General features: G+C 42.1%; 1 protein-coding gene across 1 annotated transcript in view; it reads left to right on the forward strand.

Moving 5' to 3' along the window:
- The window catches only part of mafa (MAF bZIP transcription factor a), a 67,270-nt gene extending 48,058 nt beyond the window's left edge, over positions 1-19,212 (forward strand). Inside the window, exon 3 of the mRNA XM_084540882.1 lies at positions 19,078-19,212. The gene's annotated coding sequence lies outside the window, so the exon portion shown is untranslated. The remainder of the gene's footprint in view (positions 1-19,077) is intronic.
- The last annotated feature ends 5,694 nt before the right edge of the window (positions 19,213-24,906 follow it).

Consider the following 24,906-nt stretch of genomic DNA (forward strand, 5'->3'; position numbering starts at 1 on the left):
GTTGAGAAACCACACAGGATATTACAGATGCGCTTCTTATTTAAACGCCCCGAACCTCCAGGCTTCAACTTTTTAACATCATAAAGCTCTCTTCTCTGAGGAATAAGGGATGTGGATGAGGACAGATCTGAACAGGATACAATGAAGGATTTTGGGACTGGAGCGACCTCTGGGCTTGTACCTGAGACTGAAGGCACCCATCTGTAGAAAGCTTTTGTCACTCTGTCACCATCTCTTTTCACTGTAACATATGTCCCCTTAGGCATCTCTGGGCCTCCATTACCTCTGCGTGCATTGTGGGAATGTCAATACCTCCCTGTGTGGATAGTGTGTGCCTCAGATTGATGAGCGGAGGTCTAACAGTACCCTGGGTGACTTTTACTCTAAGAACATGGACGGATTTGCATGGTGCAGGCATGTGAGACGAGTATGAAGTTCCAGGAAATAATGGTTTCTAGGGGGAAGTCTTAGATGACTGTTTTACAAGCGTGTAGTTCAGTTTTATGTTTTATTTTTTAATGAGCACCATGTCTTAAAATGTGCATACAAGCTCAAACCGGTGGAAAGGCGTGGGTGAAAATATCATATGCGATAACAATGTGAAGACTTGAAACACGAATAACTCAAAATTTTTAAGGCACAATAGCACTGTTGGACCGTTTACACAAACACACAGGGCAGTACTGTACTGTTGGATCACTTTAAGATGGAGTCAAGCTTTAATGCATGTGTGGTCTCTGTTGATACTTTTTCACAGAGATCATTATAAATATTCAACAGCGTTACATCCTCAAGTCTAAGTGTGTGTGTTTTGGTGTGCTGCCTGAGTAAACTATGTAAACCTACCTTTTCTAGAAGACGAATTCTTTCCACTTCCACACTACAGCGCCTGAACACATCCAGTTGTCAGTTCATTGGGCTTTTTTTTCCCTCCAGAGTAGCAGCACAGGGCCCTGAGCAGAGAGCTGAGGCTTTGTAATCACTGTCCTGTCTCTGCCTGTGCATTTCTCTGTCTGTGTTTTTTGTTAGTATTGGAGCTGACAGTCTCTCAGTGGAGGAAGGGCTTTGAACCTGAGGGCTCCTCTCTCTACCAGAGGCTAATCGCTACTTCAGAACAGGGGACTGCCCCTAAACAAACATTTACTGTTGTAAAGAGAGGGTCGGCCCCTAACGATGTAGGTCAGCGGGGCTTTTTTTTTTTTTTTACAGCGCGGCCTTTATGGAGACGGATGCCAGAGATGGACAAATAGCAGGACATTAGCTGTCAGCAGCACCAGCAGGAGCCAGATCTGGCCGCACTTTAATAGCTGTTTGTTGGTGGAGAGGAAGAAGCTCATAAAAAGGGTGAGACTCTTATCTTCTGTGGACCCCGTGTGTTTGTGTCACAGCCAGCACTGGCCACAATGAAACCTAACCAAGATCAGCCCTTGCCAGAGATGGACTGCGCTCCATCTGATAATTGCCGAGCATCCTCCTGTCTACACTGGCCACAGGACTGAATTATAATACTGCGCTGCCTCAGGTGTCTAGTCGTCTTTATAGCACATGCCGCCATACGCGATTTGTCAACACAATAAATACATTGTTCCAGGAGAGTGTCATGTAATGCTATGATATTCTTTCTTTTTTGGACAGTACAATCAATTCATCCAACAAGGTTTAATTCGGTGACAGCGCTGAGGGTCTTTCTCTGCCTCAGGAGGTACACCCCCCCCCCTCCCCTCCCCATGCTCACACCTTTAACGACTTCTTAAATGTCACAGAATGTCAGGCGGAGGGATAAAAGCAGAGGACCTCCTCCTGCTTCCCAGTGATCCTCTGCAGTTTTTACTACGCTACAGTGCTGCTGGGCAGGACATATGCACTCAGGTGTGGCCCAGATTTCACCGGACCGGCTGGTGACATGATTTAAAGCACTTGCTACTAAGGAGCCAAGTGAGAAGAGCTCCTCGTCAGTGGATGAACACTGATTGAGCACAGCATGCTCTTGCAAATGTATCCTTTGTGCTTGCTACTTAGGAGAAAATCATCCATCACATGCGGTTTCATACAGAATAACACTTCAGAATATAAAGGATTCTCTGTAGTGGGCCAACGAGATCCCTCATAAAAGCTGCAATATTTATTCGTCTTTGTTTCAGGAAGATTTAAAATCAGTGTAAGTTGGCTGTGTATTCCCTGGGGAACGGACTACTGCTGTGATGAAATAAGCATCAACTCTACTCAATTTTCCATTGAGCTAACCAGGCAGCTCATCTCCATTAGTGTTAGTCTAACCAGCTCCGCTCTGGATCTCTTTAGCTGTGATCTCGCCAGAAGCCAGCTGGGTGTTATGTGTGTGTGTGTGTGTGGGAGCGCGTGTGATTCTGTGAGTGCTCAGTGCTATGAGCCCTGCAGCTGTGAGAGATCTGAGTGTAAGGCCATGATGGGGCTCAGTTAAGCTCAACAGCGTGAGCCTGTATCAATTACGCTGCAACAGCGATACGGACACAGCGTGCGGTCTTCAAAGACAAAGAATTATGACCGCCCAGTGTCTCAGTTCCTCTGGCCAGAGTCAGCTGGATAACCTTCAGACAACACACATTAACTAGGGAGGGAGAAAGGCACAGGGATACATTTTTAAGCTTTCAACACTGTGTGAAAACAAATACATCTCACACGGTTCTTTCAATATTGATGTAAAACTACTCCAATTAAAACTTTAATGTGCTATTCATTGTTTTATTTCAAGCGCAGAACCTGGAGAACAATTTACATGACTGTCCAAAAACTGCAGTTCAGTAATATATTATGTGTGTTTGAGTATCTAATTTTGAACATTTGAAGTTTAAATAATGTAAACTGAAAGAGAAAGAATGTGAGAGTTCCTTGGAAGGACAATGCCTGTGACCTGCCTCGCTTCTCTGTGGAAAATCTCTGCTGTCCAGCGCTCCTTTGAACATCATATAGATCGAGTTCTAGGGCTGGAGACTAGTGGTATGGATGTATAGATAAGCTATAATCCGTGTAGGTCTATCTACCTAAAACCTCCTTTCCAATACCTTTGTAGCTCTACATTCAATAGCGCTCAAAAAGACAAACCGACACCTTTGAGGACTCCACCAAGTTTGAGAGATTCTGAAGGCAAAAGTGTCATGCATAATGCGTGTGGTATTTTCCGAGACTCCTGCTTAAAGAAATGACTGCCTGCATCAGCCAGCCAGCTGTGGACCGCGGGGAATGTGTAGGTGTGCACGTGTGTGCGCCGCGGTAATGAATGAAGGTAAATGGCAGGGTATGAAGCACTTCCTATCGTAATTTCACACTTGTCAGCTCTTGTGAGGAAACTTCACCTTTACACAAGGATAGCAGAACAGGCCAGGCCAGAGAAAACAGAGAGAATATGTCTTCATGTTGTGAGGTAAATTCCCTATGCAAAGAATTTCCCTTGCAAATGTGCCCTGTTCTCAGTTCCAGAAAAGAAAAATACAGAACATATACTCCAGTATATGTGATCCAGTTTAAACAACATACAGCCTTAAATGCCAATCAAAAAGGTATTTTAACACGTATACAATATACACTGCAAAAATCATACATTATTTATAGGGAAAAAAAATATTATAGCATTACTTCTGTCACCTACTATGACTGCATACCACTTTTGCTTAAATATATGCAAGAAATGTGTGAGCTGTAATGAGGGCCCTATAAATTATTTTAATGTACAGAGATGGGTAATACAGAGGGAAGTTATCATACAGTACGTGTTTTTCATTAATAATCCATGTGCATGCATGAGCCATATCCTCACATGGGCTACGGCAGGAAAGCAAGACATCACGCTCACCTGCCAGGAGGACGCATCTAATATTCACCGACTAAATGTTACCGTTTCTTTATGAGGTTTTAAAACGGGGCCTCCACTTTGCAGCGCAAACAGAAAAGGAGACGGAACTTTAACTGTTGTTCATGTTAAAGGAACAACTGTTGAGTATAAGTATTCGGTTTATGCGCCATTTTACGTTTAGTTTAAAATACCTGGCATAAACATTTTAGCTGCAGTCTGTCCAGCACGTTTTCACAAACACACAGCTCCCACTCATAGCTTCGTATTTACATGCAGCTCCCAGATAGTTGCGACTGAATATTCCCACTCTGCACTCTGCTGCTATTTGAAGCAAATCAAGTTAAGTGTAAAATTAATTAACAACTGCAAAATTATGCTTCGGGCTTTGTCACCACCTTTAAACAAAGTTAAAAAGCTCACCATGAAGTAAATGTGATTTTCAGAATTTACAGATAATCACAAAACATGCACAAACTTCAAAAATCCTCCAAAGAGTCCCTCGCACGTGTCAACATCTACACATCTAATATGCAGCGTAAGTTGCGGGGCGTGAAAGTGGCACTATGAGTGTGTGTGAGCGCGAGAGGAAGAGCAGGGGAAAGGAAGGGGTGAGTAGAGGAGAGGATATGAGAGCCTTCTCGGGGGACCTTAAACAAACTGACTAAAGTGGTCCTGTTTTCTGATCAGGCACAGAGAGGAGAACACTTAGCACTGCTGGAGACACTCTAAACAGCCACTGAGGAATTAGCCTGTTACTGGGAAACTTCACAGCTCCTGTACTGGGCCGTGTCCCCGGCTAAGTAATACAGAAAATAGAACAGGCAATAAACAGCAACAAACAACTGCACGCAGGCACGGACGCATCTATTCTCCACCCACACACACACGCACAGGTGCTTTAGGACGCCCTCTATGTATACCGATCAGCACAGCACTCTGGATAGCCGTCTCAAACCAGCGCAGATAAACACAACGCAAAACACCATATGCACCGTGGTCTCTCCGAGGACAGGGCGTAGATAATGAATGGGCCCCTCACACTTTCCAGAAAAGTGTCGGCATGTGACTTGAAGGAAAATATGTTTTCACTGAGGGAAAGCAGTGACCTTATTCCTTCTCCACGTTCACACACAGTTTGCCTGCATCGCCAGGTTTGGCCAAACAAAGATGAGCTTAAATTTAGGCCCCATGATGTCAACACAAACACAGGATAGAAAGTTCATCTTTAATTAGGTGTCCCCCCTTTTCTAAAGTTCATTTCAATTAGTCCCACCTCGGCCCCACTTTCAGGTCTCAGTGATTTGTCAATGCCTCAACTTGTATGTAGCGCAGTGTGGTCACAATGCAGCATGCAAATGTGTGTGTGTGTGTGTGTGTGTGTGTGTGTGTGTGTGTGTGTGTTTTGCATGCGTGTTTCTGTTTAGGCTGTGTATGTGTGACCTCAACAAAAAAGAAAAAGAAAGAAAAAAAAAAGGGGGACTCCTGTGCCCTTGACATTTCCTTCTTGTTGTTATGATGAATTGCAGGGGTTATTTACTAGTTCATAGGAGAGAATCACACATCCCAGCTTTGTTCCCAAACACTTGCAAAAAACAAAATGCGGAGACATCCATAAAAATAACTGCTGGAACTGGAACTTTCACTCCTGATCGTGATTTTTTTTTCTTTTATTCCATTAGGAAATGTGTGAGAGAAATGTTAAATATGCTTTAAACAACCTCCATTTATTTAAACATCTGATACATATACAGTTATTTCAAAAAATGATTCTCTGTAGCTTTATCAGTTTGGAAATAATTGATTCTACACCTGCTGTGCCTTGGTTTTGTTCTGATAATTTAGATGTGCCATCTCTTTTTGAATAGACTATAATAATAATTACAAATATGGCATACAATGAAGCATTTGAGGAACATGGCGTTTTAATGGCTTTTGTATAAATGTTTATTAATTTACTCTGCACACTGTGTATTCCCTGGAGTCATAAAGATTTAAATTTCTTTAAACTGTTATTTTCTTCAGATCATTATCAGTTATTTTACGACGGCAATTTGCTGTGCAGTATATCGGCGGGTTGTATAGGTGCCACTCTTGGCCTATACGTCCTACGCAGGATCCTGAAGGTGTACTATGTCTGCTCTGTCCATTTCGTGACACCCTCACATAAGCCGATCAATCAGCTGTAATGAAAGCCATCAGGTCACCTTTGAAATTTATCATTTTTTTTTTGTGTGCGTAAAATGAAACGCCCCTCGATGGTATGGAAGCTAAATTTAGATTACCTATATGCTAACATACAGTATCTACAGTCCTCCTCCCTCCCGCAAAAAAAGAAAAGCTGGCTTCTAAACTGTGCCGAGATACTGAGACCATATGCAAATTTTTTTTGAAGAACTCAGTCATAAAGAGACATAAACGTATGCACGTTTCTCTAAGAATAAATATAGAGAATCTGAAAGTTTCAAAGGTAAACATAATGCGAAACGGTGCTTTGTTGCTCATCAGCAAAAAAGAAACAACAAATAAATAAATAAAAAAAAATATTGAGCAATCACCTGAGTGTTTGACTTATCTCTTTCACCCCGCGGTGCGTTTTTCTCTCTGTGTTCCTGTCGCTTGCCGAGGTTTGAGGTGCTTAGCATCTCTTGTTTGCACACAATCCGCCTGTGATTATTGCCCGCTTCAGGCTTCAGGCACAGTTACGCGTCTTTTCACAAAGCAGCTTCATTTGCATAGATTTTGCCAAGAACCCCTCAGATCCTTAGGAGTGTGCTTAAAGACGAGTTAAGATGAGCAATCACGACGACAGATCGCAGTTTGTGTTAAAGGCAGGCAGTATCAGTATCAGTAAATTGGCTCCTCCAGTCAGACTCAAGAACTTAGGAATTTGTTTTGATGTGGTTGCGAGGATTTTCGACACTTATGTGGATTTTTCACAACAGCTTTTTTTTTTTTTTTAAATAGCGAGGCCAAATCTGTCTTACTGCAGTCAAGGTCCGACTATACGGTTCATTTTCTGCAGATGGCACACAAAAACTCCTTATTCGAGCATTTGCAAAGAAATAAGCTTTTCTTATGTGTTTGTTGATTTGTTTATTTATTTCTTTATTCTGTTGTTGTCATTTTTTTTTCTGCTGAACACAGCTGCTTGGGCCCTGCCATGCAGAAAGGCCCAATATGGCTCTGTCTGTAAATCGGAGTCCGGGGGCCACAAGACAGAAAACAGGGGGAGAACCACCCGGCGAAATTTAGCGCACGATGGCTCCCTGCGGGCATCATTTGGGGACCAGAGAGATTTTTTTCCCTCATTCTCTCTTCTCTTTTTCCTGCATGGTGAGCAGGTTGGAAAGCTCAACCCGAACATTGCTGCTGACACAACCACTCAGGGACGGCTGTAACAGCTCTCTTAGCATGGCACCTGTTATTGAGCCGTCAGGGAGAGAGAGAATGAGAAAGAGAGTATTGGGGAGGGAGGGAGAACAAGGAAGGGAGAAGGAGGTAGGTGTGAAAGCAGCAAAACTCAATTGTAATTTCAGGGCTGTCACAGTTCTGAGAGCCGGTAATTCTGCTGCTGTATCGGTGAGCGGAGGTACTAGACTGCCTCTCCGTGCTGAGACTGATCTCATCCGTCGCTGTGCTGCCGGCCTAAATTGTCATTCATCTCAAATAAAGAGAACAAACTGATTATGATTAGATTCACTTCAGACTACTTTGTAAACACAGACGAGGAGAGGATGTGTCTATACGGTGGTCACACTCCCGCTCTTCGCGTTTCTCTGGTTTAACACGTTTTCTTCCCTCTGTCTCTTTTCCATTTTAATGCATCTAAAATTACTCGGACAATGCAGCGTGCCTTTTATGCATTCCTTTTCATTTGTCTTTATCCCCTGAATACAATTGGCTTTTGAATTGAAGTGATTCATAATGCTTTCATCAAACTAGTAATGATTCTAAAGACTCTCTATGTCTCAAGTCTTACCAAGATAAATGACCAAGAGCTACAGTAAAAGAGGAGGCAATAATAGCAGATGATGTACTGATATCACTATGGTGTTTTTCATTTGAAATTTATTCTCTCTTGAGATCGTACCAGAATAGAGGACAGAGATATTTCAAGGGATTTTACAGCGGGTTAGCACAACTGTTTGTCCAATAAGGAGAATAAAAACACTTTTATTTTCCCTCTAACCTAATCAGAGGTACACTGCGACTTGCCGTCCGTTCAGGCAAAGCGGTTTGCGTTCCTCTGCAGAGCAATCAAAATGGATTAAACCAACCACCACGCTCCAGCTGCCACCACGCAAATCAGATATGCCTGTGATGATGATAATCAATCCATAATAAAATAACACAACATAAATCTGATAGTGTTGTTCCAACAATTTTAATAACATAGATTTAAATATTGCCATGTGCACTGGAGTGATTTATTGATGAAAAAGTGCTATCAAGCTTATATACACCCCGTTTCTGGTGGCCCGCCAATAATACCATTAACTGCATTGTTCAAACTCATTATGTGATGAGAAACACAATAATAATCGCAGGACTACAAACGCACAATTTCTCCCATTGAGTTAATCACTTTCGCTAGCATTATTAGTCTCTCTTCCTCTCTCGCTCCGTCTCTCGCCCTCTCCCCAGCTCTCTTTCGCCGTAAATCCTGGGAGAGGCTGGTGTATAAATCCCTAGCGCTGAATTAGTATTGTAATTTCTGGTATCCATGCATGCTTTGCCAGCGCAGACCTTGGAGTTATTAATCTGGGGGGACAGGTGCCACAGAAACAATATGCTGAGCGGTTGGCCTGGATACTGGGCCGACCCCGCCCATGCCAAAGCCCTCAGTGCATTCAATTAGAGTTACAAGGCATGGACTGAAGCCCAGTTTTAGAGAACATAAAAAAAAAAAATCTGAAAACCGAAGGGATTTTATAGGTTTTATCACTACAAGTTAAAAGTTTTTCAAAAGATTTTCCTGCTTCATATAATGTATGCGGCTTCCACATGGAGCTAGCTTGAGACATAAAGATAAAACTGGACTGACTGAACAGTTGCTGTGTTGCCTCTTGACATCTCAGAGCATCTGAGCCGAGCTGATTTCTGAGTCCCATAATGTGTGATATTGTGTGGCGTACCACCTTTCTGAAAAACGGTTACATGGCGCATATGGCCCACTGACAAACATGACAGATGAAACACTTTGTTTGCTTTTGTTTAGACACCGGCTCCTCTCCTAATACAAGCCTTTTAAGTGATCAAAAAGGCCCGGCGATATTTGATGTTGTCTGCGGAGAGAAGGGGGGAGGCAAAGGAAGTGTCATCCAGTGATATACAGCTCCAGTCCTCTGTCACACAGCGCAGTGTCTGCTGGGAAATAATCTGACATCCTGTGCTAGACACATCCAAGCGATGAGCAGAGCAGGATGGAGGAAAAAGAAAAAGGAGGCGGGAGGGAAGAAGAGATGGAAGGCAGAGTGAGGGGACAAAGAGGCTAGGGAGAAGTGGGAGTGAGAGAGAGAGAAAGAGAGAGAGAGGACACAATCAATTCACCAGCCCCGTCTCCATCATGTCATCGCCCGTCAGCATAGATTTAAGAATAAAGCTTTTGAGAGACCTTCCAGAGCTACAGTCTGATCAATGCCCCGTCTGTGTTGGCCCAGATGTCACTGACATGCATCACACGGTCTCTCAAAACACAAGCGACCCTTCCGTGGCCGCAACACTGACAACTATCCGACCCGACTACCCCATAGATTAAGACTGTAGTGGGGTGCAACACACCCCACTACAGTCTTTTATGTCGCCATCCACACATCCACAGAAACTATAAGATGTTAACCATGCACCCATAACGTAAGCTCTGGAAGCACATATGGGCAAAACCATTAAACAAAAAAAAACTGAAAGGCAGAGATAAGAGATAGTGACGGGATGAATGAATTGAGTCATTAAGCATGTTTTTTGTGGGAGCCTGGCTCCCACATGACAGAGCGGGACGGCGGGATACTTCTGCTGCCATTCCCCATAAACAGACAAACAGATTGGCTCTCTTGCCTCTCTCCTCTGGGCAGCTCTTGCCTCCTGCTTTCTGGGGAACACTTAGGACTTGCCTGGATCTCCAGAGAGCTTACGGCGAGTTTCAATTTATAGCATGCCTCCTTTTAATTAATTAACACCTCTTGTCAAATGTCAGACTCATCTGAAAGCACATCTCAACTTGTTAGGTTTGTACGCAGCTCGGAAATGCCACAAACGGAAACGTTCAATAACATATTTTAGTTAAAGAAGCCTGCATGTGCTGATTCCTAAATAGATGCTCCCTTTTTCCTCTTTTTTCTCAATGGACTTCCCTTTTTCTCACTGTTTTAATACCCTGCAAGGTTAAAATATCGTACACCTCGCATTAACTGCCAAAAATAGTAAAAAGTGAGCAGTGCAGCATGTTTTTTTTTTTTTAATTCTATTTAAAAATAAAATGACTTTCCATCTCTCTCACGTTTTACCCATCGTAACTATATTTTCCTAAAACCATCAGGTCATTTATATCCTCCAAACGGGCTAAAATGTAAGTAAAACTCCAGACTCAAATGTGCATACTTGTGGCTTCCTGCTGACCCAGCCGTCTAGGCCATGTGCCGTCAGCTTCGACCAGGAACTTTTTCCTTGTGTTTCCTGCCACTTCCCAGCTGTCAACTGGCGGGATGAAATAAAAATTGAGATGTAAATTGGTGTATAAATGAAAAAGCCTGATTTAACTTGCAGTGTCTGTGTAAAAAAATGAGCATTTCACCGTTAAAAAAATGCACAATCGCAATGTATAAATGGTTTTTAACATACAAAATACTGCCTTAAACACAGATGGTATAGGGTTTAAAAAAGCCAAATTATGTTAATGACTTGGCCTTACAGTATTAATAATAATCCTGGGTGAAATGAAGTGTTAGAAATCATATCTGCCAGCAGAGTGGAACAAATTCTACTCTGGCCAGTGGAAAGAGAAAACCACTGTGATTCCATCTCTGCAGCACAGAGAGGAAAATCTACCTCTGAGTTCAAAACCTTCTAGAAAAAGAAAAAAAAAAGACTATGCAATGTCATAGATGAAACTCAGATAAAATTGAGTCTCTTTTCCTCTCACCGTGTTTGCCTTAAGACACGCAAACTGTTATTTTTACCCAGCTGCCTTCACATCCGTTTGTTCAGTCCTCTCCAACCCTCGCACTCTGTCTTGTCTTTTGATTTCCGCGCGGAGGGCGATCGTTACGTGAGTGATGGCACCCATCAGTGTAGTGCACGTGCTGTAAAACTGTCAGCCGCTGACAGATTGACTGACATGGTCAACCCTTCGATTACCACCACGGAGCGGCGAGGGTTAGGGAGAAAAAGGCAGGGCGGGAGACGCGCGTGGAGGCAAAACGAAGGGGAAACAGGTGCATTTGGAAAGTCGGATTTTATTTTGCTTTCTTCCGTGAGCACTGATCAAATGTGGCACTAAACTAAAACCATAAAACAAACATTGTTGGTTCTTAAAAGGAGCGCGAAAGACAAAAAAAAAAAAAAAAGGTCGGTATATAGACGAGGAGTGTTCCCGTGTAATTTCCAACAGCTGTTGATTCAAAGGGAAAAACTTTATTTGGTCCAGATGGTCTCAGTCAGTGGCAGAATGAGAGAGCTGACTTCATTGGCTCGAGCCATGTGTTTTTCCTCCTGATAGAAATTAAAATGGTCGTCCGTTTGTCACCGCTCACTACACAGCTTAAAATGTAGCAATGAAACGTTCCTTGGCGATAATGCACCATAATTACTCAAACGCCTGTTCTTTATCTGCAGCAGAGGGAGGACAGAAGGAACATTTTCCTCAGACGAGATTTTAAAACCTCGGGAGCTTGCGCAAGCAACGGCAAAAGACGGAGAGCACAGTCAAAAGTCTTGTTCTTTTTGAGCTGGAAAGAGGCGTAAGCGTGTCATCTTCCTGTTCAAAGGCATGGAAAATGAAAATCCGAGTGTAATGTGACGGTAGAGGACAGCCTGATGGTGGAGCCTTCTATAGTTGGCAGATAAGCGTCTGCCTCCAATCAGATGTAACAGGCTGCGGTAGTATGCAGCCTGTACCGGGCTGTGATAAATGTATTTATTTTAGCAACCTGATGGGTATTGATCTTCTCAGTGGCGTCTCCACAGGTTAACATTATGGGACGTTGGAAGGGAAGAGAGTGGGCGACTCTTTAACAGCACACATCTCACACCTCACAAATGAGGTGAAAAACACTCAGCTGCGGAGGTGTGGAAAGGTTAACAGTGGCCTTTGACTGCCAGTTGAACATAAAGTCAGTCATTTATCGGAAATAAAAGAGTATCTCAGCAGTTGTGGAGATGAAAGACCGAAGTACGACAGACGTTGAGTCACATGGCTTGAAAGTGACACAGAACAAAAAAAAAAAAATTTAAAATGTACACATGTTGGTTTGTTTAACGCTGCTCTGCACGTCCAATGACACTCGTGCGTAGGCTGGAGGTGTATGGGCATAACTGAAGCGTAGACCTGCGGTTGTTTGACTCAAGAACATCCTCTTCCCTGTAGCACCGCACTAACCGAGAGCGCTGCTCAGTGATTCATGCAGGGTGATATTCTGAACTGGCCTTAGCCTGGGCGCGAGCAGGGGACAGTCATAATGTGTCGTGAGAAATATCACAGGCACTTGCTTTTCAACTCGGTTTCACTTCTGTATTTTTCTTTTGATCTCCCAGTCTTTGTCAACCTCTACAAACCTTTTTTGTGTGAAAAACGGTGACAGATGATTCATTGAGCTTTTTTATGTCTGCTCAAAATGTCAGCTGCCTAGTAAGAGGGCGGATTTATTATACTTATTCATATAATTTAGGCCAAAAAGTGTTTTTTAGAGAAGACATTTACGTATATAAACTCACTATTACGCACGCAATCAGTAATAAACCAGCTAAAGTAATTTAAGGAAAACATGAATGAACATTAGCAGTCCCCAGACTGACCGAACACAGGAAAATGCAAATGTTTTCTAATTTGCAAAGAAATACATGTGCTGTAAATTCAGCTGGACTTTTAAGCAGCCGGTTCATTTTTTAATTATTATTTTTTTTTTAAACTGAATAGGCAGAGAAATGGTGTTTTTCTGACGTGCTGAATCTTACCGCAACTTGAAAAAAGTCTGTGGCATTAAATCTGATTGGGGGAATTGCAGTTGTATTTTTACTAAAATACCAAATCAGAAAACAACCAGAAAATTAAAGAAATGATTTTATCTTGTTTGAGCTCTTCAATAATTGCTGCAAAGAAATCCACTTCACAGAGCGTTCGCCTGCGCAGATGATTCTGATTGTGAAACACTTGGCGCTGTGTTCCTCTCGCTGTGACTTTTTCCTCTAAAGACACGGTCTGATTGGGCAATCTGTGTCTCCACTACAGTCTCTTAAACATGAAAATTACCACACCTAACTGCAGTCAGATCCCCAGAATAAGGCTCAAGCTATCCACATAGACAAGAGCCTAGCACTCCTTGACTCACTGCTAATATTAACAGGGAATTTCCACAGTAAAGTCCATCATGATAAGTAATAATTCCGCCGATTAGTGATCACTTTGGCTCATTTATGAGTGTGTCTGATCTGAGTGTCTGTCACAACGAGCTAAGGTGAAAAAAGGATGGCAACCTTAAACAGCGATGGCTAGCAGGGAGCCAGTCAGATGAGCTACAGTTCACCACTCACTGCAGTGTTACAAAGTCACCCTTGACTGAAATCACGGGCCATAAAACTGTGCTATCAGACTCCAAAATGAGGACACCTCTCAGTCTTCCAGACAATGTGGAGGTTGAAGCACAACATACAGCACAGAATATGCATTATTTAATTTACATATGTTACATATGTCTTAATTAATTTGTAAACCATCTAACCTCATTAGAAACATGAAAAAGGTTTGTATCCACGTTTTTAGTTTTGAACTTGGTTGCCGACAAAGGCAACCTTAAAATGAGAAAGTCAAGTCACAGTTATATATTTGCATGTTAATTCGTGTTCTGCTCATACTTGCACGTGTCTCTTGAGTGTGTGGGCGTTAGGGTGTCTTAGCATAGTTAAGTGAGTCAGTGAGACAAAGAGGATAGAGAGAGGCTATCGGCAGATGAACCACAAGAATTTGCATCTCAGGAAATGTGTCAGCCATACGGGACAGTCCCAAAACCAAGAGCATTAGAGCTTTTTTGGCCTATTTTATGAAGACACGCCGTACTCAGACGTGCTGTTGAGAAATATTGGTATTAATGGAACACCTCCATCGTGCACGAAATGCAGAGGTTTGTACATCGCGACAAACCGCAGAATAACGAAATGGAAAAACTATAACATTTCAAAGCCTCGTTTTCCTGTTATTATTTTTATTTTTCCATTATGTTACTCGATGTTATCTGTTTCCCTCTTCCAGTAATATTGCATTAAATTTCCAATATTCATGGTGTGTTTTTCCATCTTTCACAGATCAAGACTTCGTGGGCTTTTTAGATGAAAAATTATCAATACAAGATGAGGCATCAGCAAAAAAAAAAAAAAAAAAAAAAAAAAAGCAGTGACACATTGCCAACATGCTCTTGTTCCCGGTGCCAGCATCAATAATTCAGCCACTAGCTCATAACTTTATTTTCAATGCATAATTGAGGCCAGCCAATGATGGCTGTTCTCTTTCTTCAGCCATTTATATGTCGAGCAATTTTTAAACAATAAGAGGAGCAGTCCATTAAGCTTTTAACATCCTCTTTTTCATACCCCGGTAGCTGCTGCGTAGTACGGACCGTGGCCTGCGGGCCTGTCTCACTGTCTTACTGCGCTGTGCTCAGGAATGCTTTCTGGTGGTTTCCCTCTGCAGCTGGAGCTACTGCAGGCACGAAAAACTTAAAATGATAACTGTGGGAAAGCTGTGGTCGGTGAATGAAAAAGTGTAGACTCCACATTTAAAAAGTGTGGTTAGGTAGGGGGGAGAGGGTCTCAGGATGAGGTGTACCTGCATTTGTAAATGCGTGCGTGCAGTGCGTGCTGAGTGTCTTTCTAGCTCCTTAAAGTATGCATAATTGTTTTCTAAAGCAGTTTTGTAGATATTTAGACGTAGATATTTTATCCCTGTTCCTTCATCCAGTGACTCATTATATAACCCCCGACTAGACTTCTCATTTGTTTTGTACCTCTGCTTAATAAATATTGATTTACTATTTTAATTACATGTTAATCTCAAAACACATAGGTGCCAGAGTTATGACTCTCTCAAGTCATACAGCAAATTTCCTGTTTGCAAATATTTATTGAGGATGGCATCCTTGGAGGGCTATAAAAGTGAATAGCAATCATTAAACAGAGACTAGCTGTCTACAATAGCTGCACAAGTGTCAATATCAGCAACACACGTTGACCCGGCTTCTAATCAATGGCTTGCTGTTTTTTTTCACCAGTAATAATTATCAGAGCACACACAGAGGGAAAAAATATGATTTCAAAAACTTTTTTGTTGTTTTTAAAATAATTTTTTTTTGAAAGAAAAAAAAATAGGTTCAATTTAATAAAACATTTACATAACACAATCAAATTAAAAAAATTCAACAAGCGACTGAACTTTCCAGCTCAACTGAAGAAACTGAAGAATGATTGCAAGGCTTTGGAAATAGCTATAATATAATCCCAGTCTAGCTCAGGATGAAATTACCTTCACACAGAAATTTGTATTATTTTTGACAAGATAACCAGGCTATAACCCACTACAGTAGCTGTTGTGTATGTACGACTTTCTGCAACAGTGTAAGAACAGGAGTCTTTTAAGATGAATGCTTGTGTTTGGATTTTTTTTTTTTTTTTTTTTTTTTTTTGGAATAAAACATACCTAAATGAATGATTATTGAATGAATTTAGATAGCATCTATATACTCTATAGCTGTTGTGAACTTCCAGCTATTGGCATACTAAATTAATTCCTAAAATGATTGCTTTGTGAAGCGTAACTTACTAATACGCCACAGGGAATTTGTCAGAAATTGAACCCAGCGATTCAAAGCGGGTTCAAATAATTGGCACGGACAGTGGAGCTATTTTCTTCCATCTTCAACTTGCCTTATCTTATATGGGTTCTAAAATATGTCATCAAAACTCATTAAAGAAAGGCGTGTTGATGAAGAATCATGTTTTGTCCTGCACCCATGGCACTTTGCATGTAGCATGTAAACATCTAATGTGAACTCTAGAGAGCCAAATAGTTATTCTAGGTTTCTTTGTTGCCAACTTTACAGAGGCCTGAGAAACTGCACAATTATGTTCCACCCAAAGATTACATGAGGCAGTTGCACTCATGATTTCCTTCACTCTGGTTGAAGTTGTTGTCATCGCCCTTTGCTGCAAGTCGTATACTGCAATTTACAGTGAAATGTTTTTAGAAACAAATCCTAAGAGGTTGCTATGCATTTATGACCCTGCTCACTTTAACTCTTGCTCCTTCATTCCATCCCAAAGAAAAAGCGAAACTGAGAGCGCATTAGGATGAGTAGGAGGCTGAAAAATTGTGTGTGTGTGTGTATGTGCGCAGCTGTAAATGAAGAACAGTAAACAACATCATTTTTATCCCAACTGCCCTGAAAGAAATGGATAGAGTGCAAAAAAAAAACAAACAAAAAACATTTGCCTTAGATGAGAGTGTTCGCGAGTGTGTGTCTGAGAATAATCCGCAGTATGAAGTGTTCGCATGGTTTATTCCTGAGATCAAGGTTGCTGGTTTAATTGAGCCTGTACTGGACCCAGGGCTGAGAGAGCAAGCAGAGGAGCATCGATAAACTATGAAATGGTTCCAATATGTCCAATCGATGAGGCTTTGTGAGCAGCTCCCCCGGGGCTTTGATTTTCCTCTCAAACAACAATCCAGGATCTCCGCTCTTCAAAGGCAAACTCCATCTTTGCTGTTATTGTTGTTGTTGCTTTCCCCATGTTTGAGTGATGTCACTGAGGTCGATTTCATCCATGTCCATAAAGGCTCTCCCACACTTGAATCACCCGGGAGACAGCCTCTGTTGGTCTGTGCGATGGTAACAACAACCAATAAAGGTCAATCTCCCATGGTAATGGCCAATTGGGTTTGTTCCCATTATTGGCCCTCTGAGCTGTGGTCAACAGATGGAGAGCTGGCATCACTGACCCAAGTTACACTCCAACCTGAAGGAGATCCAGCTCTGTTTCCAGGCGCTGCTGTGCGATCCTTCTCTCTTGTGTTGTCCTGCGTATCAGTCCATCACGTGCAGCTCCTGTATAAGGAGAACCGTCACAGTAGAGTCACAGGAGTGCTGCCAGCGAGGGCTAACCGTCTAACCATTTCAGCTAATTGCCTCATTAATGATTCACTGGTGTTAGGCTGCTCTAGCACTTCGCTGTGGGGAGCAAATTGTTCTGATTGGTTTGCCTCTGTCAATTATTGATGAGGCAGTGAGCTGAAGTGCTAACACCTGGCTTTGGAGGTCCAAATGGCCCTGCATTCCCATCGCATACTCTGTTATCACACACCCTGGGACCACATTGTGTTTTGAAGGGTTGGAGTCTTGACGCTCGCTGTTCTCTGAGAGTGGATGTAGCATGCCCCGGGGCAATGGCTGTGATCTCAGTTGTGAGGATATTAGCTCAGAGGACATGGCTCACTGCTGCGCAAAAGGTGGACAAAACAGAGACGCATAACTTACGCTGATTTGTGCTGGAAGCAGTAGAAGGCAATGTCACACAACTTATATCTTGTGCGTGTGATCACAAACAACAGCTGGAAATAACTAATTCATCACAATGTAAGAATGGGAAAAATAAAATGACAGCCTCAAACGTATCTAGGCAAATTCTCCTACTCTATCCGTGTCCTTGGGAAAGTCATGTATCGTAAAACTAAACAGAAATATCCAATACACAACAAAATAATTTATACAACAAAGGTAATAGAAAAATAGGGAAGACCAATTTATAAGCAGAACATGGGACGATATGGACATGTTGAGTGCCATTGCAAATGTTAAGGTGACATTGCCCAAAGGCAGAGGACGATGTTTGTCCTGTCCTAAACGTTGCTTTGGTGATTTGCTGCCTGACTTGGACAAGCCTATTTATGATCGTATTTAATAATTACTACTATTCAATTTTATATTTTATTGCTTTTTGCATTCAATTAAAATTTACGTTTCACAAAAAAGAAAAAAAATATCTTTTGGGCAAGTAAGGTTTGATAAAATCTCACTGAGAAGAAAGCTATAGGTTAAAGTTTGTTTCACTCATTCGTATTGATTGTATCTATTCCCATTTTAAACTAATGAAAAAGAAAATAACGAAAATAAATAAAAATTACCACCACTAATATTGGCGTCAGCTATCCAACAAAGTCTTATTTTGAAGCTCACAATTAATTTCACAATTGTCGGCTATAACTGTGATAATAACTTCGTATTTTACAGGCATGAGTGAAGCTGCAACGGTATGCAATGCAATGTCAATAGCTTCTTTGTTTATGGTGATTTATAATGGGTGCAGGCGGCACCTTTACAGTGGACTCATGTAATTGGATCTCCAGTAGATACTCGCTGAATTCCACTATAGTCCCTGTGTCTAATGGCCCACCCACAAAGAGCTCCTTCTGGCTACATGAATCATCCTTACACAGTGCACGACATGCTGGAGGGTCTCACCGAAGTTTGTGTAATTCAAGACGCAAAACGGAATGAAGCGCAGTATCTTTATGTTTCAATGTCGTAAATTACAGATAGATGTAATAATGTAGACATGAAGTCGACTCATCCACACTGCTAATGAATTTGCTCATCTCTCCTTGGCCTTAATTGAAGCTGATGATAGAGTCACCCCCCATGCTGACGCCACTGTCACTCTGAATCTCAGCCGGGGTGGGTGTGCCATGTACACTCACAGGGTGGTCACTCTGCCTTTGTTTTTACGCTGGCACCAGTGACAGCAGAGCCCACCCCGCTCTTCAAATACACCGACTGACTCAGTGTGTGTGTCACCGTAAAGCCTGGACGAGGAGACAGAGTTCAGACGAGGGTCCTGTACAGCTCACAATGTAGACTTCACTCAAAGTCTCATCGCGCACTTTATGTGTGTTTGCGTGTGTGAGAAAACTGGGGTTTGAGTCACAATTTAATGACTTCTTCTTTTCTTTTCCAACCTACCCCCACCCCCTGTCTTTCTCCTTCTGTTAACAGATAACCTAACAACTGAGCAGTGATGACATCAGTGCGGCTGACCAATCGCAACAAGACATCTACAAAGCACAACATTCAAAATGACTTCACTGAGGAACAACAGACATGACCCGCTAGAATCCCTCGAAAACCCCTCACAGAGAAATTCTCGAAGGCCTCTTACTACTCCTGTTTCCCTCCCTGATATTTTACCTCCAGCTTTTTTCTACAAAACATGAAAAAAAAGAAGAAAAAACAACAGACAGACTCATTATCATGTGGTGGTAAACATCGCCGGATAAATACACTGGAAAGACTATTTTCTCTTTGTTGGGATGATCACTGATGCATGCTGTAAATAGATCATGATAAAGCCCTATTCTTATTCCTAATATAAGAAACATACCAGTTGCGCTCACCAAATTCATAAACCTTCATTACTGTGGATAGAGTACTCATGGTTTGATATTTTCCATATAAATCCAGTATTACCTATTCAGAGCCCACGTGATTATCATTTCAAATATCTTTTCTCTAGTCTTTGGAGTTATTTGGACTGTAAAAATCATACTTCTTATTCTCTTTACGTAACAGCCTAGTCGTCCTCTCCAATATCCACCCTAGTACATGTAAATAGAGATGAATGAACACAAGAGCATGGACCAGACTATAGTGTATATTTACCACCCTGTTAGATCACAAATCTCAGACAACCTTTTTAAAAGTTTAGAATACTTGAACTTGTTTTCTGATAGAAATAGTCCCAGGTATCTGGACACTTTTCCTATGTATTTGAATAGATGCATAAAGGCATTAGCTATAGGTAATGTTGTTATCTGACGACCTCACATGGAATATAAGGCAGAAACTCCTTTGGTGTCATCAATCAGTTACACTGGTAAGCAAACAGAAGTCACGGCATCTGACATTACTTTTAAAAACCAGTAAATTGTTTGATATCGTTTACTATTTTTTTCCCCAGTATCGACTTATTTATTATTTCCCTTTGCAATAATTACCCCCACATTCTCCATGTCCAACTGCTGTAGCAAAGAAGCTGTCAGAGAAGCTGAGAGGGACACTTTTTTTTTTTCTCGGTTTGAAAAAAAGAGCACCTCACTGACTGCAGTGTAGACATGAGGATTCTCACCTCCGTCGCCAGTGGACCGAGAAGATAACCAAATGGACCGACAGATAACACGCCAAGCCAATGAACAGACAATCTCAAAGATTAGCCTCTCATCGGTGAAGACAGAAATCCTTTGCATGGACAACAGGGAAAATACTAGCTTGTTGAACACCTCATCTCCACCATCATGCATCCTCTACCTCTCCGTGTGTGCTGTGCATCGAGGAATCCATATCTTTTCAGTGATCCCCCCACCACCTCTACTGTCCCCACAGTCCGCTGCATGTCCCTATAGAGCCTCATGAGGAGGGTTCCAGCGTTGAATGCTACTGATGAACGCTTATGGCAATGGGGAAAACAAAACAAACGCTCAATTTGATACAAATGCACTCACACATATGAGCGCATGCATACAGATGCACAAGCATACACAGCACCACTCGAATATGTTGCTGTATATATGTACAGCATGTATAGTCTCAGATGCTGTACTTTGCATGTTGACTTGTAGATGGAACGTGCCCATTATTCATAGAAGAGGACATGCAGGTAGTCAGTGGGTCGGCTGTCTAAATCAATCCAAGCTGTTTTGTCATCTCCTCACTTTGATTTCTGGAAATGTACAGTAACTTGACAGAAACAGTTTCAAGTCTCCCGTTCCTATTGTGAGAGGTTGTCTTCTGCCAAACCACAGTGCTGTGCACTCTTTGAAGGGACACTCTTTGAACCTGGCCACAGTGAGCGTGGGTAGAAGAAGAGAAGAAGGGGGAAGGCAAACTGGGGCGCTCCAATTAAGTGGCAGCACACAAAGTGGCATGGGGCATCCTGCCAGCAACTGTCTATTCATCCTGTGTCAAAGGGATTTGCACGTCTCAATGAGTCTACGCACTGACAGAGAAGTCCGAGAGCAGAGGAGAGCAGAGAAAGGAAGCAAGGATTAGCAGAAAGGCGAGAGGCAAGACCGTTTTGACCAGAATTGTAGGTTGTGTTTATGATTATGCAGCTCTCTGGGTTGTTATGACCTCCCGTCCAGTCTGAGGTTAACTTTGTGTTAATGAGCATGGCTCTCAGCTCATCCAGATGTTCAGCCTCATGGTTAAATACCTGTTACCCTCTGTGATTCTTTCATGCCTGCCCACACATCTGTACAGAAACAACTTCACCAAATGAAAAATGACACTGAGTAGAGTGGAAGTCTGTAGAACAGTTGTGTTTCCCTTTCTGACTCAAAATAATAAATACTCTGATCGAGTCAGTGCGCACAATAATGTCATTTTAGCAGAATCCATGTGGTTGCCTACTTTGTATACCTGGCTGGACAGCCACATCTTAAATCAAATAATGTCAACGCACACTGAACATCACATGAAGGTATTTACAGTCAACATGTAAACAAACTTGAAATTAGGACTTAGGACTTGGCAGTGATTAGTCAAAGAAGATTTAAAACACAGAAAGGATGAAGATGTCACTCACACTGAGACGTTGTATGTGGCACTGAGAAAGCGCTTCTCTGAGCCTCAAGGCTTTCCACTATGTTAGAAGCGAAACAAAGCCTTATTTCTGCACAGATGTGTTTGAATGCAATACTGAAGTTGCTCCGCCCTGATAGTCAAGCAGTAAGTGTGCTTTTATCTGCCAGCGACCCTGACCAGGATCAAAGCAATACGCATAGTTGTGCACCTTCAGATACAGAATGTGTGGAAGTGCGCACAAACACACAGAAGCACATCCCTGGTCTCTTCATCACACGCACACATACACACACCATGTTAATCTAAACAGCAAGGCTGTATGTAAACAGATCGTCGACATAATGGGATTGTTCAGTGTGCAAACAATAAGCTGTTAGCGTAATCACAGGTCAAAGATATATTACCCAGAGGGCCACGCTGTATGTATATTAACATGATGGATATGTGGGAGAGAGGAGGGGGGCAGCGATATGAGGGATATAGAGCTCTACTGATTCAGATTTACCCCCTATTGGGCCCCGTCCACTGCTTTTCTCTCCTCTACCTCCCTCGTATGGGCCCCACTTAATCAGCCTTCCTTCTTCTCCTCTCGCTCCTTCCCCCACTCGCCTACCTCTTTCTTACTCTACAAGGTTCCTCCCTTTATTTACCACGTCTCCCCTCAAATAACTCATCCCTGTCTTTTCCTATCTCCATTCCCTTCATCCCTCCTTCTCCTATCTTCCTCCTGTGCCGGACAGATATAATCTGTTTCAGCAAAGCGGTCAATCCATCCCTGTAGTCAGTGGGGTACCAGGATAAAGCAGCTCAACAATCTTGTTTTTGGATTAAGCAAGGAGAGGTCTGCGTGATCTAGGGCTACTGAGGTGCTTCACCCGTCTGATGCATAAACACGAGCATTGAAAGAGGAAGACAGAGACAAAAAGACAACACTTTGTAGCGTCATGTTAAGAGATATTCATGTATATATGTATGCATTTATATTTCGACAATGTGATAACTAGAACAGCTTTGTGGCTGATAGAGATGGATCTACACTCCATTTAACTATGTTGAAAGTACTGAGTGTGTATCTCAGTGAGTAGCAGCATACAAGTGCCATGTCAGTCAGGATAAATCCTGCATAGCTTACTCTATAAGCTCATAGCTTATTAACTTATCTCCACTTTATTTGATTATCATCTAGCCCATTCTCTCAACTGGTTAATAAGTCCATGTCCTCCTGACTAAACACTCCATTAGTGTCATCACTGGCTGTGTGCACCGTGTATGTCTGTGGACCACTGAAGCAGACACACATATGGGCCAAGTGACAGAGTAAACACAGGTGGAACACTGGGGAGAAAAACAACTTGTAAGACAGACAATAGGTGCAAGACTCTCTGCCTCATGGGTGTTTGGCTCTAGATGTGCTTCAAAGCTTTTCTTTGGAAAACATAATTTACCACAAACAAGATGAGAGCGATATTTACACCTTAATATTTTATTGGTGGCCATGTTTCCGTGTAATTCTCAAGCATATTTGAAAAAAAACGTTTTAAATATTGGGAAAAATTGGTAGCCTTGAGACAACTTAGATTTATCTGTGTCATCAGAATGTGGTGGTTCCATTACACATCGCTGCAATTAGCAGAGTAGAATAAATACAAGTTGTGAACTGTAAACAAAACGATACCTTGAAGAAGAAATGGCTTTGGCCATTGCTTGAGCACTTTCACAGTTTTTTTTTCCAATTGGGCAAGTTGTAATTATTTACGTCAGCTATTAATTCATGTCAACCACGTTTCCGGCTATCTAGAGACAAAGATAGAAATTATTCTAATGTACGAAGCACGTACCACACAATACCAGTGGGTGGTACCCACATAGGTGCTGTTGATCAGTCAAATGAGGTAAATGTTTCGCGAATTCTGAAAAATGCAAACTCACCTCAAATGTTCTGCCTTTGCCAATACAACACAATACTACAAGACACACATAAAAATGAGTTATGGAAACATGGCTATTTACTAATAAGAATAGAACTTGATGAAATGCTAGTAAGATGTAGTACTTCCACTTCCAAAAAAGACCCCAGAAAAATAACAGATTCACTTGACACTGCATAACTGTTGCAAAGTAGGGGGAGCTGTTTGAGTGTCCCTGGATCTGGGGCCCTATTCAAATGCAGACAACTGGAGTGATCTTAAGGCCTCGAATAGATCAAATAATCATAATCATGACAAAACTTCTCGTTGTTTGATTAAAAAGTTAAAGATACAAACTTCTTTCACAAAAAGTTGCAGTGTGGATTGAAGCCAATTGTGTTATGAGCACAGTTAATGTGAAAGAAGCTTAAGGTTACAGTTCAATAGAGTTTTGAATTCTGTATTAATTTTGAATGAACTAAGCCCATATATACGATGACGAAAGATTTACTGACTCGAGGATATTGTTGTATTTTGATGCATCAGCCTTGCCACACTGGAACATAAAACACAGTGTCTCACATCACAGATGATATATATCTCGTGGTTATAACATAAATCTATAAGATCATAACATTACATGGAGGACCCTGTATTTCTATTTCTAACAAACATTTCCGAGCAACATTGCAAATATTGACACAAAACGAGGACAAAAACACTCCACAGCAACTCCTCCAGCAACCCAGAAGCAGCATAAACAGCCGTGTTTTTATCTTCTCCCGCTCACACACAAGCCCATACACACACAAACACGCTCTTCGGCCGCGAGTGTCTCTGTCTGTGTGGGTGTCATGATTAGCCGTGACCTAAAAGCTACACATGGCTGGGGTAGTGGGAGTGGGGGTCAAAGGTGAAAGGATTACAGTGAAGCAACCCATGGTCAACTGCTCTGCTGTAATCCTGACCTCCGGCTGACCTGAGGCTCTTGAAAAATGACTCACATGTATGAGCACAATATATTGTCAGTAGACCCCCGCGTTCCTTTGAGACCATCGAACTCATTCAGGTATTTGAACTGAAAATAAAAATGCTTGAAAAGTAGCACATCAAGTGGTATAGAGTCTGAAGTAGGGACACTATGGATGAGGAATGTTCTAACAGCCAGAGAGCAGCAAAGGCAGGGCAGCCTTCCTTATGCCACATACTGTAGCTAATGACGGGGATGAATAACAGAGCCTCTAAAGCCCTTACTCGCGCCTCATTCTGGCCTGCACGTAAGCCTGAGCTCTAGGTGGGCAGCCATCAAGCCCTGGCTGAGATGAGATGGGCTCCCAAG

Source organism: Chelon labrosus (genome assembly GCF_963514085.1).
Source record: "Chelon labrosus genome assembly, chromosome: 3".
Lineage (NCBI taxonomy): Eukaryota > Metazoa > Chordata > Actinopteri > Mugiliformes > Mugilidae > Chelon > Chelon labrosus.